Genomic DNA, 14,236 nt, shown 5'->3' on the forward strand with positions numbered 1-14,236 from the left:
AAATGATAGGTCATTGTGGATTTAATTTGTATTTTATGATGATTAGGGAAGCTCAGGAGCCTATGTTCATTAGCGTCTCTGGGTTCTTAGGTAAAATATTACAAGTGTTTATCTTTGGTTGGTTATTTAGGTTGCAGATTTTTGCTCCCTGTTTTGGGCTTGTTTTCAGTCTCTATGGTGCCTTTGGTGTAACACTTAGCTCCCTTTCCACAAAAAGTTCTTATAGCCCCACTCCCCAGTCTACTATTTAATAAAGGCAACTATTTATCTCAATGCCCCACTTGGACCGCATAGTTAAAACAATTGTTTTTAGGGTGCCTAGGTGGCTCAGTCATTTAAGTGACCAACTTTGGCTCAGGTCATGATCTTGTGGTCCATGAGTTCAAGCCCCGTGTCAGGCTCCCTGCTGTCCTTCCTGTCAGCTAGCTCTCTTCACCTCTGTCGTATTCTCTCTCTGTTCCCCCACCCCAAAATAAACATTTAGAAAAACTAATTCTTTTAGAAATTTGGGTCTCCTTTTATAGAGGTGCTAGTAGAAATGTGTGAGGAAACAGGAATGTCCGAAAGATGGGAGTTTGGGGAAATCATCTGAGAAACAAATAGGAAAAAAGTATTGGCTTTCCTTAGAAGATTTCCACCCCCTACCCCTTATTTGTTCAACTTTCTCTAGCCCTACTAGTACTCTGTTTTCTTTATTCTTCCTTTTATATTTTCCGTCTTATTTTCCTGCTGTTTATTGTTTCTCTTACATTTATTTTGTTTCTCTTTGTTCGTTTCCTCCTCTTTTCTCTCTGTATTTTGATTTCAGATCTTAACTATTCTTTTCTGATTGGTTTTTTTTCAAATTAAAAACATTTTTTTTAACATTTATTTTTTGAGAGAGAGAATGGAGGAGGGGCAGAGAGAAAGGGAGACACAGAATCTGAAGCAGGCTCTAGACTCTAAACTGTCAGCACAGAGCCCAACATAAGGCTTGAACCCATAAGCCGTGAGATCATGACCTGAGCTGAAGTCAGACGCTTAAACTACTGAGCCACCCAGCTGCCCCTTTTATGATTGTTTTCTAAAAAACAAAAAAAAATAAAATACTCTTATTCTCCACACAAATGACTATAGTTGAGTTGGTAAGGAGCCAGGAGGGAATATAGATGGTACTTATATGCTGGAAGCTTTGTGTAATTGGAAATTTGAATTGGAGAAGAAAAGGAGATGTTTGTTAGGACTCCCAATTGTTATAGTCCTCTGGGAAGAGAATTGCCTTTCAGAGTTATATGGTGTACAATTTTACCTTCCTTCCTTGGCCTCTGATGAACTCTATTAACTCTTTTGTGGCCCAAAAATATCATCTTTGCTAACAATTGAGGGAAAAATCTAACAATAAATAAGTTGCATTAAGTAGATGGAAATTTTTTTTATGAACTTACTAATTGTTTTTAGTACTATAAAAGAATTATTTTGTGTTGTGCCTTTGTAGCATTTTAAGTTAAAGTTATTTTCATGGAAGATATATAAATACTTATTATAAATGCCACATTTTTTTGTCATATGGTTTTAATCTATTTATATTATAATCATCTGAGCAGTTAAAATGACATAAAATATATGCCATTTTAAGGTTTTGCTACAATCTATGATAATGTTTTCAAAACTATATACCACTGTATTTTTCATTGAAATAAATGGTTTTATGATAAATTCAAATTGGTAGTTGCTGTTTTATATTATACAATATTTGTGACGGTGGAAAAAGGGTTACTAACTTATTACATGGCTGTAAGTAACATAGAGAACATAGAAATTCTGTGTGGCCTGAGTTCTGAGTATACAAGGCCTGTCAAACCTCACATCATGCTTTTTATACTTTCAGAATTTTTAAAGGTAATTTTTAGTCTTTGGACTAGAAATATTTGTCTTTTAATATTATTTAGATCCTGTTTTAAGTTCAAAGTGCTTTCTTAAATACTATTAAATTTAAAATATCTAAGAATGAATGAATATCTTACATTGGTTTTGTTTACAATTATCTTGAACTTTTATTTATATACATAAAATTTGCAAAACACTAGCTCCTGTTAAGTCAAAAGGGCTACACACATGAGCAACAACATTAGAAAAATTTAAGAAACTTTTTAAAGCATTGGAAATAATTGAAGTACCCTAATTTCCACATGTCAAATCACTAAACCTGGATTTCTGGATTTCTTTTGTCATTTCCGTTGATTAAAGATTTATTGTGATGAAAGCTGTGAGACCTGCCACTCAAAATTACCTGCTCTCAGTATGTTAGAGAAGACACTGTCAGATGGTAGACGTGCCTATCAAATTGGAATTAAGGAAATAAACTCTTCTAAAACCTGATTTCTAATGCCCAGGAACATACATGAATATAATAATTTTAGTGGTGGTGGGGGATAACAACCCTTTATTAAAATATTAGTGCGAATAAGTTTCATTTTTTAAAAATATAAATAGAATGATAAATAGAAGTTGAATAACTTGTTGTACGTTACCTGATATACTGACCACCTTCAACCTGCTGTTTGTTGTAGGGATCATTATGCGAGTTTACCTATAATATCTCCATTCTTCAGAGCTGCTCATACTTTAGCATAAATCTTAAGCTGATTTACAAATGACAAAGCTTTTTAATTAGCTAAATAACTGCTTACTTAAGCACTTTTTCATTTTGCTTATGTATTCACTGTGCACCTTTTATATGCCAGGCACTGTCCCAGGTACGAATAATAGAATAATGACTATTTTCTACCAGGCTCCTACGTGCCTGTAGTTTGTGGTCTAAATTAAAAACAACCCAGCCATTATAGTAATGTGAGAATTGCAGCAGGAACACATGAAGGTTATGAGAGGATTTTGTTCTGCATCTGCTTCCCACCTAAGCTGAAATTTAACTGAAATCAGGCACTAGAAAGAAGTTGAAGAGTTCATCTTCTCCATTCAAAAATAAGCAGTTTGTAGCATTATACTCTTTTGTTAAGCCTCCTTTTTTTAAAGTTTATTTATTTTGAGAGAGCGTGTATGAGCAGGGGAGGGACAGAGAGAGAGGGAGAAAGAGAATCCCAGGCAGGCTCCCCACTATCAGCGTGGAGACCGACACAAAGCTAGAACTCACAAACCATGTGTTCATGACCTGAGCCGAAATCAAGAGACAGACGCTTAAATGACTGAGCCACCAAGGTGCCTTTAATTCCTGCTTCTCTTCCTTTTAATTCCTGCTTCTTTTCCCTCTTTGGTGCTTTCTAACTCATTCACAGCTCTTCTTTTGAAACATTCAAAATGTCAGAATTGAGCAGTCATGGCATTTAGCAATTCATATCAGATATAGCACATATTAAGGAAGCACATCTAGGTAAGCACCTAATGTCTCATTGGCAAAAAATGGGATTCAGAATGTTTGCGTGGGCAGAGAAACAGACACTTCTGGGAAGAATAGTGGCCATGTAAACTGGGAAGTCCAGTTAGAATTCCCAGGAAAACAGGGATTAAGGATTAGACACCAAGATGTTTTATAGTAAAGGACCAGAATCAACATTCAGAGGCTGGATAACTGATTCAGTAGGAAAAACAACAAGACTGACCTGGATTTATAAGCCAACAAATACCTAAGGCTGAATCTCCATCCTTAAGTCCTTATATTTATTTTGTTTTTTAATTTTTTAATGTTTATTTTTGAGAGAGATGAGCAGGGTAGGGGTAAAGAGAGCATGAGGAGGGGGAAGGGTAGAGAGGGAGACACACACAGAATCTGAAGCAGGTTCCAAGCTCTGAGCTGTCAGCACAGAGCCCAACAGGGGGGTTGAACTCATGAACCATGAGATCATGACCTGAGCCAGAGTCTGAGCCACTAACTGAGCCACCTAGGCACATCCCCATAAGTCCTCAGATTTCTAACATTTTTCATATATGGGAGATCTTGGTTTGAGGCCTCACTTTGCCATTATATTGCCATTTGTGTCTGAGCAATTACTTTACCTCTCTGAAGTCCAGCTTCCCCATGTACAAATTAATGGAAATACACGTTCTTGAAGGTACTTTTGAGTTTCGTTTGTGACTTCTATACAAAAGCCGAGACTTGGCCACAAAAAACAAAAAACCACTTATCCCTTGTCTTTTTGGCTACAGAAGCTGCTAATTTTTCTTCGATGATAAGGGGACCAAGCCCAGTCTTAATTAACTCTTATGTGCTTTTAAATGCACAAAATAGAACACTAAAACACTTTATTTATAAGCAGATATAATTGTACAGTTTTGCCAAACATTATGAGAATAATGTTTCAAGAGGCCTTGGTGGTGGGGGAGGGGCGCGGGCAGTTAGTTAAGCATCTGACTCTTGATTTTAGCTCAGGTCATCATCTCACAGTTCCTGAGATTGATTGGTGAGATTGAGCTCTGCATCAGTCTCTGGGCTGACAGTGGGGAGCCTTCTTGGGATTCTCTCACTCTTCTCTTTCTGCCCCTCCCACGTGCACACACGCACACACTCTCTCAAGATAAATAAACAAACATTAAAAAAACATAATGTTTCTAAGTGAGATATCCTCTTGTTCTTTCTGGAAGTACGTAATCTAGACTTTTCCATAATATCTAAATTGAAAGAGCTTTAAATAGGGAAGATGTAAGGCAATAAAGGAGTAGTTGTCCAAATTCATTTAATAACCAGAATCCTGAAGAAATGTCTGTCTGAGGAGCTTTCAAGAATCTATATCCTGAGCTAGTAGGTTAGACTCAGAGTCATTTTTGTGTGAAATGAAAAATAAGTATGAGCTTCTATAATTAAGAATTAAGGATTATTGGTAGTAATAAGCAAGTTTTTAAAGATAACTCTCTACTTACTGATAGTATGTGTATGACTTTGGGCAAATGATTTTACAGAATCAGTTTTCACAGCTTTAAAATGAGAGGCAGACCTGTGTCATTGCATTTATGTTTACCTTAAATTTAATGAACAATTCCATAGTGATCACTTTGTGTCAGATAATATTCTGGAAATTTTACAAATAATAACTCACTCCTTGTAACTACCTTCTAAAGATTGATACTATTATTTTCCCTATTTAATAGATAGAAAAACTGAGGCAGGAGCACTTGGGTAGCTCATTCAGTTAGGCATCTTGCTTGGTTTTAGCTCAGGTCATGATCTCATGGCTTCCTGAGTTCAAGCCCTTCTGTCAGCACAGAACCTGATTGGAATTCTCTGTCTCCCTCTGTCTGCCCCTCCCCGACTCATGCTATGTCTCTCAAAATAAATAAACTTTAAAAAAGAAAGCAGAGGGGCGCCTGGGTGGCTTAGTCGGTTAAGCGTCCTACTTTCGCTTAGGTCATGATCTCGCGGTTCTTGGGTTCGAGCCCGGCGTCGGGCTCTGTGCTGACTGCCAGCTCAGAGCCTGGAGCCTGTTTCAGTCTGTGACTCCCTCTCTCTCTGACCCTCCCCTGCTCACACTGTCTCTCTCTCTCTCTCCTAGAAATAAATAAAAATATTTAAAAAAAATAAAAAAAATAAAAATAAAAAAGAAAACAGAAAAACTGTTGCAAAGGGAAACTGTATCATTGGTACAAAGCCAAAGAACTTAGAAATAGTAGAACTGCTTGTCTGACCTCAGGGTTCATGCTCTTAACTATTACTCTGTGCTACATCATGAGAATTAAAAAGAAGAAGCACTTGATTAAAATACTTTACAACTCAAGATGATGGTGCTCATCTTTGTTTAATTGGATGTTTAAATTATGTGACAATTAAAATATATAGCCCGCTTTTGAAAAAGTAAACTAATGTAAAAACATACATATGACTTAGTTCTCCAGATGACTCCTCAGAATATTGCAATGCTTCAATTATAATTTTGCACTGTGGTGGTAATTATATTATGTAGATATACAGCAAAAGTATTTAGTTGAATTCAAACCCCAAGCAAGTCCAAAAAGATGTTTTAAAAGTAAGTCCATGGTAAGTTTGTTTATTATTAGATTGTTTGTCTTTTTCATAATAATGAGGACTTTTAAAAATTCAGTTTAAGTTTTGTTGTTGGTTAACAACAAAATACAGAATATTTCTGGATGTGAAGGTACTATTCTGAAAGTGAAAATATTTAGGTATAACTAATATTAACAAAATAATGGTACAGATATAAAATTGCTCTTTTGTTTACAGCTACAGCTGTTTTTTGTACTTGCCAGTAAAGTCAACTTTGCCTTTTTTATTCTCTGCTGAAAGTCTTAGTTACACTTAAAGGAAGAAAACTGCAGTCTAATTTGCAACAGTATACAACTCTAAGCAAGAAAGCTGACATGATTTTAAAGATCCTTTACAATTTTTACTTAAAACAGAACCATGAAACACTTATCTTCGAGATTGGAACATAAAGATGAGAAACCAAATTTTTTTCAGTGTATGTAGAATTTAACCATCGTGATACATATCCATGAAATATTAAAAATATTATTATAAAGAAATGGATGGGTTGAGTTACCTGTGGAACTATTAATACAGTGCTGAGTTTTTCCTGAAGTGATGGTTGATTTGCACTGATCAGTCCTTTCCTTTTTCATGTTCACATTTGTGGTAAGAGCCCCAAGTTTGGGCAGAGGTTGCCTGAAGTTAGCAGTACAGTCTGTTTATTGAACACAGTGAAACCTACCCATGTGGAGGTGAAATTCATGACCTTAGGACTGTGTGCCAGCACCCTGAAGTAACCATTCATAGCTTAGATGACTTACATAAGCTCTGGGGAAGAGTATAAAGTCAGTGAAAGATCAGTGTGGAAATGAGTTAGGAAAGGGATCTTTTGTGAGAAAAAAATAAGGAATCAGGAAACTTCTTCTGAAAGCTCAGAATTATTGGGAAGGAGAAGAACCAGCCATGTTTAATAGGTAAAAAAGAACAAGCAGTGGCATAAGCATGGAATAGGAAACAGTTTGGCTGGAACAGAGAGACGATATGGGGAGCAGTACAAGAAATGAAGAAGCAAAAGTAGAGGAAGTTAAGAAGAGTGTAAAGCAGGGTCACCATAGTGTGCATGGGAGACCCAGCATTCCCATCAGAATCTGGCCGTGCACAGCCAAGTATAGTGTGGTCCTGGCCCTAATGTTAAGCTTAAGAGTTTACATTGAATCAATGGCAGCTAGGGAGCCAGTAAAACAAACACAAAACTTTGAATGGAGAGGAATGTGATGAAATGGCTTTTCAGGAATATTAATTGCATTTAGGTGCAAAGTGAGTAAGAAGAAGCTTAGAGTCTAGACCATAGCTAGGAGACTGTTGTAGTAATTCAGGCATAAAATGGTTAAGAGCCTAACTTAGGTAACTGTCTTGAGGTCAGAAAGGAAAAATTTAAGTCCAAGAAAAATGTAAAAGATCCCTTAGTAAGATTTACCCTTGTCTCATAGACTTAGAAGGGAACTTCTTTTATTCTCATTTTGAGATTTGGGGACCATTTTGTTTGAGTGATGATATTTCATATTTAATACTTTTGTTTTTATAGAAAGAAAGAGTTGTTGTGATACATGAATGGTCATTTTTCTCAGAGAGAATTAGGAAAGTAGGCTTTTGTGTTTATCATCCATACCATTCAGAATAATTGACGATGTATGTCATATCTGCCTAATCTTCAATCATCACTGTCTACTGAGATTGCTGTTGTCATGGTCGCCAGTGACTTCTTTATTGTCAAATCCAATGGTCACCTCTTTGTTTACATTTTATCAAACCTCACTGGTGTTTGAAACCATTGGCTATGCCCTCCTTCAAACATTTTTCCCCCTTGTGCTTCTGTGATACAAGGTATTTGACAGCTCCTTTTGCTAGTTTATCATCCTCTCTCATTTGACTGCTTGGTGGAATGCCCCCAGCCTCTATCATGAGTTCTCAACATATTCCTCTAGGTAACTCTTGGTTCTCAATACTCTCCAAATGCCAATGATTCACTAAACTGTATCCCCAACCCTGGACAACTATACAGTAGCCTCCTAACTAATATACCTACTTTGTTTCTTATTCCTAGTATCAATATAGCAGCCAAAGTGATCACTTTAAAATGTAAATCATGGGTGCCTGGATGGCTCAGTCGATTAAGTGTACACCTCTTGACATCAGCTCAGGTTATGATCTCATGGTTCTTTGAGCTGGAGCTCAACCCCATTCTGGGCTCTGTGCTGGCAGCATGAAGCTTGCTTGGGATTCTCCTCACCCCCCTGCTTCTCCCCTGCTTGCACATTAGCTTTCTCACTCTCAAAAATAAATAAAGTTAAAAAAAAAAAAAAACTAACTAAATCAGATCAAGTCATTTTTCTAATTAAAACCCTCCAAAGACTTTCCAATGAATTTATGACAGAATTTAAACTCCTTGCTCTAGCTTCAAAATCCTTGATAATCTAGTCCCTGACCACCATTTCTAATCTTGAGCTTTCTTTCCTTCTTCCTGCCATTCCAGCCTCACTTACCTGGGACTTTACCCATTCATTCTCACCTTCGACCTTTTCTCATCTCTTTCTCCTAATTTCTGAATAGCTGGCTCCTTACTCAGATCTCACCTTAAATGTTGGCTACTCAGAAAAGCCTTCCCTGAACACTTGATGTGAAGCATTCACATAAGCACTCTCACGTGACTCATTTTACACTTAGAGCATAGCACTTAACACTATCTGGTATTTTTCTTTAAAATCTTTTTATAATGCTTGTTTATTTTGGGGGGGGAGGGAGGAGACAGAGTATGAGTGGGGGAAGGTCAGAGAGAGAGGTAGACACAGAATCCGAAGCAGGCTCCAGGCTCTGAGCTGTCAGCCCAGAGCCTGATGCGGGGCTCGAACCCATGAACCATGAGATCATGACCTGAGCTGAAGTTGGAGGCTTAACTGACTGAGCCACTTAGGTGCCCCCATCTGATGTTTTTCTTATTTATTTGTTCTTGTTTTTCTCCACCACAATTATAATAAAAGCTCCAAGTCCATTGTTTAGGAAAGTGCCTGGCATGCAGTAGGTATATAATAAATAAATGTTGAATAAATGGAGTCTTAATACCTTTATACTGGTTATGTGTACAGAAGGTCCAATTGTCTGAGCATAACCTTTTCCAGTAATTCTTAACACCCATTCTCAGTTCCTTCCATGTTTGTTTCTCATATTATTAGTACGAAATTCTAGATCTCATTTAATTTTTTAAAATTTATTTTTTTAAGCAAAAAAGAAAGCACTCTGCAAAGTCCCAATATTTCAACCAATGCTGTTACCTATGTTTGTCTTCACAAATTCCTATATTCAATAACTAAACTATGGCCTACTAAATAGGAGTTCTATAAGACAGTGACTAAAATGTATGACACTAGGTAATGCTTTTATTTACATGTTATTTTTCAATTAAAAGGCCTTATCATTTATCTAATACCAATCAGAGAACAGTAGTTTATTTAAAATTTAGCTTATGTGTTAGCTAAATTTTATGTATGTTAGCTTTATGAAAGGGCTGAAGATATTTTGTTTTATGTATGTCTTTCTGCGTATGTGGCACATGTGATCCCACAAACACATGATCATAACATTCTTTCTTTTGAAACACTGTGTTTTTTCAAGATATATAGATATCTTTCCTTGTCAAAAGTAGACCTATATCATTATTTTAGATACAACTGTATCATAGTATATTAATCAGTCCTATATTATAGGGCATTTAGGTTTATTTCATTTTTTTAATTGGTACAAACAGTTTAATAAATAACCTTTAATATTCAGTGCAGTGTATGTGTTATTTTGTCGAAGGAGGATTTTAATTCATATTATCAGATTGTCCTCTATGAAGTTGAAAGGACATTATTGTTATAGAAACATTTTTTTCTTATTAGCAACCCCCAGGTTATTCTCCTGTTTCTCTTGTCATTGTCTTCTATGTCATTAGAAATGTGGAATTTTCTACCTTGCCAGGCTTTAGAAGTAAACTGAACAGCATATCTAGAAGCCCAATGAGGGGTAAGACCTTCTTCTTCCATTCCTTCTAGGCAGAGCTTTGAAGTAGCTGTGAGCTATCTTGGAGCTTTGTTCTAAATCACTGTATGATGAGTACTGGTTCAGAGGTATTCCTGGAGCTCCTAAGAAGGATGTAGTGGTTCTGGGTTCTCTCCTGGGTTTTCTGTGCTGCTTCCGAAAAACAGAAATTCATATACTCTCAGGGTTGAAAGAACTCTTGCTAAATCCCTTCAATCACACCCCTGCCATGTGTCTGTCAGTCTGCCCTTGAATATCCCTGGTGATAAAGAATTTACTTCTATTGAGAGTTAGTCCATTTTATCACTCTGATCAGAGTTTTCCCGGTTACCAAATTGTTCGTCTCTTTTATTAAACAGAACAGATGGGTACTTTATATGAATTAGCTAAAATCCACAGCCAGAAGTGCATGCTACTACAAAAGCAGCCAGTTTGGTCATGGCTCTCAGTCAGACTGGTGTAAACACCATTCTCATTGAGGTCATGGAGACAGAGGGATTCTAGAGCTGTGTTTTGATTCATTAATCCCCAGTCTCCAAAGATCTGTCCTTCATAGCCTGTGAAAACTTATAACATCCTTGTTTGTTTCAATGCTTTATATCAAATAATGCTTTATATCAAATAATTTATTTCTTCTAAAATATGTAACTACTAGGTAAGATTAAGAGTGCATATTTCTCTAGATATGAAACACTTTCTGTTTTTATAAAGGCACATTGTTTTCAGAGTCCCTAAAATGATAACTTCTAGAATAAGCTCAAGATATCAAGTAATATCGATTGAATTTTCTTTAGCATGACATAATATTTTTCGTTTATTGTTCATGTTCCTTATGGTAAACTCTGCTGTCTTGTGTTTTAGAGGTTGATATTATCAAAATTTTAACTATGCAACTTTTCTTATGGCTGCTGTGATTTAGTGTTCTCATTTCTTAAAATTCAGACACCCATACCTTTTTCCTGACAATTCCTAAAGGTTGTCACCATCAAGTCACATGCATTTAGGTAGCATTTTATTTTTCATAATACCACAGTATAGTCCATGCTCTTCCTTACAGTTTTTTTTTTTTTTTTTATATTTATTTTTGGGAGAGTGCAAGTAGGGGAGGGGCAGAGAAAGGGGGACAGAGGATCCAAAGTGGGCTCTGCTGACAGGCTGACAGCAATGAGCCTGATGCAGGCCTCAAACTCATAACTGTGATATCATGACCTGAGCCAAAGTCAGACACTCAACCGAATGAGCCACCCAGGTGTCCTGCAATTCTTATGTAATAGTTACTTAGAGAGCTAATAGAGTACTACTGTCATCTTTGTTTCAAATTTTTCATTTAAATATTTAATACTCTGTGGAAGCCTGGATGGCTCAGTTGAGCATCTGGCTTTTGATTTCAGCTCAGGTTATGATCTCACAGTTTGTGAGTTTGAGCCCCAAATTGGGCTCTACACTGACAGCACTGAACCTGCTTGATATTCTCTCTCTCCCTCTCTCTGCCCTTCCCTCCCTCCCTCTCTCTCTCAAAATAAATAAACCTTAAAGAGAAAGTTATTTTTGTAATAATTTAGTTTTTGTCACTTTAAACTTGATGATTTCTAGTGTGTAAGCCATTCTTTGCTAGGGCTTTAGAAATAAATTATAGTTTTGCAGGCATAAGGACAACACTGTCAAACTCCCTACTCTTTGTGCTGTTCCCCCTTTCTTAATCTAACCTTGTAGGTTTTTTCTCAAAAAGAGTTGGTTTTTTTGTTTTGTTTTGTTTTCTTTTAGTAGTAGCACATAAACGTGAGACTTACTGCTTAGGCTGTAAATCATCCTTGGTATTAACATGGAGTAGCTGACATCTTGGCATCATCCGGCATTCCAAAGATGAGGAACCACTGCTCTGTCACAATTCTTAGTTTTCCAGGATTACCTGACAAATTCAGGGAAAGGAACAGGATGAACCCAGAGAAATATCCCAGGAGCTAAAATCATGCCATGTAGCCCATGGCAAGCCTGAGGTAGCTTTGAAAACCCAAAGAACCACCACAGAATGGAATTGAGTGGAATCCTTTTTACATCTTTTGCTTTCCCCTGAAGGACACCAGGATTTAACTCTGTGAATTCCAGGAGACTACAGGAGACCCTTGATTTATAATCTAATTGGTTCCTGGAGGAAAGTGGAAAGTTGAGATCACTCGTTTTGTTTTTTGGTTTTTTGTTTTTGTTTTTGTTTTATTAATACTTACTTTTGAGAGAGAAAGAGAAACAGCATGAGCATGGGAGGGCCAGAGAGAGAGGGAGACAGAATCCGAAGCAGGCTTCAGGCTCTGAGCTGTCAGCACAGAGCCTGATGCGAGGCTCGAACCCACAAACTGTGAGATCATGACCTGAGCTGAAGTCTGACGCTTAACCGACTGAGCCACCCACTCTTGTTTTTGTCACATTATTATAAATTAGGGTCCTATCCCTGAAAACCACAGATCTTCCTTGACTTACAATGGGGTTACATCCTGATAAACCCATCGTAAGTTGAAAATATCTTAAGTGAAAAATGCATTTAATACTCCTAACCTAGCAAATGTCATAGCTTAGCCTAACCTGCCTCGAACGTGCTCAGAACACTTAAATTAGCCTACAGCTGGGCAAAATAATCTAACACAAAGCCTATTTTATAATAAAGTGTTAAATATGCCTGTATTTTATTGAATACTATACTGAAAGTGAGAAAGAGAATGGTTGTATCAGTACAGAACAATTGTAAGTGTATTGGTAGTTTGCCTTCTCCATCATGTGGCTGACCGGATGCTGGAGCTTACTGCAGCTGCCCAGCGTCATGAAAGAGTACCCTACCATATTGCTGGTCTGGGTAAAGATCAGAATTCAAAGTAAGGTTTCTAATGAATACATATAACTTTCATACCATCATCAAGTCAACAAATAGTAAATTGATTAGAGGCTGTCTGTTCCAATGTGTGCTATTAATATATATGTTGCATATGTGTTATTTTAGTTACATTTTTATAAACATATATAAAAGTATGTCATAGCATTATTTATAGCTGCAATAAAAGAAAGCAGGTATGAGGTAGTAGTGGTTAAGGAACCAGATTCTGGAGCCATACTGTCGATTCAAATTCCAGCTTCACTATTTGCTGTCTGGGTAATCTTGGGCAAGTTACTTAACTTCTCTATGCTTCAGTTATCTTTAAAATGGTAGTTACACTTCCCACCTTTTAGAGCTGCTCTGAGTATTGAATGAGTTAATGTGTAGGAAGTACTAAGAACTGACAATGTCTGACAATGTTACTGTTTACTTAGTACTGTCATTTTATGACTGACATGTGTTGCACGTGGTCATTTTAGGGAATATTTTCTGAATAGTAAAATACAAACCATCTTAAAATACAAACTCAATAAAAGTTGGCTTTGAAGGCTGCTACTTTTCCAGATAAGCCTTCCTGAGTCTAGAAATAGGCCTTCGTTGTCATTTCCTTCAAGGCTATTCACAATCTGGTTCCAGTCCTTTCTCTTCCACACTTTCTCTATACAAATTATCTACTCAAGTTGTACTTTCTCTCTCCTGGTTCTGCTCAATGCCTATCTCCTTTTAAAAAGAAAAAAAGATATATTTTCAGTATAGTTATTCCACAATGTTACATTAGTTTCATGTGTACAACATAGTGATTCAGATTTTCTATGCTATGCTCACAAGTGTGGCTACCATCTGTCACCATACAATGCTATTACAGTATCATTGACACTATTCCCTATGTTGTGCCTTTTATTCCCTTGACTTATTTATTCCATAACTGAAAACCTGTATCTCCCACTCTCCTTCACACATTTTGCCCATCCCTCAGCCCCCTTTCCTCTGACAACCATCAATTTGTTCTCTGTATTTATAGATCTGACTCTGCTTTTTGGTGATTTCAATGCCTACCTCTTTTGCAAAATTTTACCACTATTATCTAAACAACATTTGAATTCATTAAATGCTTGAGTGTTCCATTTTTTTTTAAGATGATTAATGAATCACAAATGCTTTGAGATCAGGAACTATGCCGCAGTACAATTCTGTATCCCCTGTCACGTAATACAGTGTAGCAAGTACTTATAGTATGTGTTGTTTAATTGGATTGCACAACAAATTGAATTTTGTGTGTGTACATTTGCACGAGTGTTCAACCTGTATAACAGGTTAACACTTTGGAAATTTAACTGTTTGACAAACTTGGAGCACTTCTGAGAAATTTAAAAATTACTGCAAAT

At 36.7% G+C, this 14,236-nt stretch overlaps 1 protein-coding gene across 4 annotated transcripts in view; it reads left to right on the forward strand.

Moving 5' to 3' along the window:
- ATOSA (atos homolog A) overlaps window positions 1–14,236 on the forward strand; it is a 95,253-nt gene that overhangs the window by 50,331 nt on the left and 30,686 nt on the right. The gene's annotated exons all lie outside the window — the stretch shown is intronic.

Source organism: Crocuta crocuta, unplaced genomic scaffold (assembly GCF_008692635.1).
Source record: "Crocuta crocuta isolate KB4526 unplaced genomic scaffold, BGI_CrCroc_1.0 scaffold102, whole genome shotgun sequence".
In the NCBI taxonomy this organism is placed as follows: Eukaryota; Metazoa; Chordata; class Mammalia; order Carnivora; family Hyaenidae; genus Crocuta; species Crocuta crocuta.